We start from the raw sequence: 2,570 nt of genomic DNA, 5'->3' as shown, positions 1-2,570 counted from the left end.
CAGAATGAGCCCCTGAGATTTGGAGGTTGATTAGTGCTCAATCTGTCTCAAGATGCCCCCAAAACCAATATGTCAGTTACATTACAGGATCATGCAAAATGAATCTCTCACTCTACGTTGTAATCAAGAAATTTGATAGCCACTAACATAGATGGCATTTTTACCTATCATTTATCGTGATCTTTCAGATTAGAATTGAAAAGGACCTGAGAAATCATCCAGTTCAAGGCTCTTGGTTTAGAGATGTTCATTCTGAGGCCAAAAAAAGGTCAAGTAAGTTATCTGAGATCAGATAAATGAGAAGTAGGACTCAAGAAATACTTGCTTTCAAGACAATTCTTTACCATAACCTCATTCCTGGGGATGATCATGTAGACGTGCTTTAAAAACTATGAAACTGGGACCACCAGATGGCATGGTGGTTATGTGGCTGGACTCCCTGGACCTCACGGCTTGAGACTCACACTGGACACGTTTGCATGCATGCCCAAGATCCTGAAGGAGAACGGAGGAGAAGGGATCGTGGCATGGCCATCATCCCAGGGCATGATTTCTCATGATTTCTCTCTTTCTGTCTCTCTGTCTCTCTATGTCTCTCCGGTGAGTGCATGTACCCTATAGCAAAAAAAACACAAACAAACAAAAAACAAACAAACAACAAAAAAAAAACACTTCTCTCTAAAAACAAAACAAAAATCTATGAAACCTTATCAAAATTTAAAGTGATGGTGTTATTACGAGAGGTGGTAGAGAGAAGGAGGTAGTTACGAGCAGGGTTTCTCCACTACGGAACTATTTAAATTTGGGGAGAGTTGTCCTGCACACTGTGGAATGTCTAGAACAGATATTAAAGGATTGCCCATATGTATAGATCATGGTTTCTAAACCTTGCATTGCTGACATTTGGGGCTGAATCGCTCTTTGCTGTGGGTCCTGCAGTGGTGCTATAGAACGTTTAGTAGCATCCCTGGTTTTACTCACTACATGCTGGTCGCACCTGGATGTGGTAACCAAGTATCTTTCCAGATGTTGCAAGATGTTCCCTAGGGACAGAATAAGTCCTAACTGAGACACCAGTGCAGAAGCTATGCTTAGAGTTTTTGTTTGTGTGTGCTTGTGTGTACTGAGTCTGTTTTTTTTTTTTTTTTTAAGAATTATTTTATTTAACTTTACTTACTTCTTTATTTATTTATTTATATTAATTTGACCAGAGAGGGACAGAGTGAGAGAGAAAATGAAAAAGCAAGCCACTAGGTCCGGGACTCAAACCATGGTCAGCCATGTGAGAGCCCAGTGCCCTTAACCACCACGCTGCCTGCCGGCCCAATGCTTAGAGTTTCTAAATGATATTTTCCTACTGAATAAGAAAAGTGAAAATATAGAACAAAATTAACCCTTCTGGGAGGAGAGATATCTGAGCTTCCCTGGTGTTGCACTTTACCGACTCTACCTGATAAGGTGTATCTGACCTACTGAATGAAAGCATTGCATCTGTCATGTTTTCTGCCGTGTCTTCAGAGTGAAAATCACCAAGCACATAGCATATGCTCAATAAAGATATCACCAAATGAATGAATGAGAATAACTTCATTTTGCAGTCCCTATCTACTAATAGGCACAGGTTTCTTGCAGGATCCTTGGACTAGACTTGTGGAAAGTATCTTTTGTCTTTCCCCATCCCTAAAATAAAAAGATTCTCTCAAGAAAGCCTATTCATGTGAAGCAATGTCTTTTCCAGATCACAAATTCTCAGACTGGGATCTGAATAGGTCTCAGATTTTAGGGTCACCCATGGGAACCCAAGACCAACATGAGAAACCCCCCTTGTGGGTCAAAATGACAGAAAAGCAGGATCCAGGGTATATTCAAATTCCCAGTGGTAGGTGAGAACATGCCTGATGCTGAAGCTGAGATGTGGAGAGGGCCAGCTCTGTGCATAGGCAAAGAGGTTGCAAAGTCACAGCAGATGTGACTCCAGGCTCTTCCTGCTGTTCAGGGCTGTGGGCTGCTCCCCAGTAATAAAGCTGCTTTGATAATGTTGTTTTTGTTGTCTAGGTCACTCTGTCCTTATTATATTTCAGATGTGGTGGCAGAGAGAGCCTGAAGAAACTTTGTACTCTCCTTTCTGCTCTAAAATCATGCTATTCACTTACTCATCTTGCAACTCCTCATGGATACACAAGACTAATTACAATCATTCTGTTTCATTCTAACCTCCTGTTTGGATACTAGCCAGCAACACAGCCTTTTTTAACTCTTTCAGCAGTTATTAAATAATATTTTTTTTAAATTGCAGTAGGCAGAGTCTCTTCAGTTGAGTGGATTCGTGTGACTCTTGCTGGCTCCCACCCAGTCACCACTTTGCCTTTCCTGAGTACAACAGCTGGACCCCATCTGTGTCCATGGTTTCCTCAGCCCCACCCCAATTTACTCTTCCCCACAAAAGTCTATGGCTTTGTTGTTGTGGAGGGATCTCATTTCTGCTTTCTTTTTCCAGCAGCTTTGAAGCCCATGTTTATCATTTCTTCCATATTTTTCAGCATGCTTTCTTTACCTAATCTCTTTCATCT

Source organism: Tupaia chinensis, unplaced genomic scaffold (genome assembly GCF_000334495.1).
Source record: "Tupaia chinensis unplaced genomic scaffold, TupChi_1.0 Scaffold000017_1, whole genome shotgun sequence".
Taxonomy (NCBI): Eukaryota; Metazoa; Chordata; class Mammalia; order Scandentia; family Tupaiidae; genus Tupaia; species Tupaia belangeri.
This window is presented reverse-complemented; position numbering follows the sequence as displayed.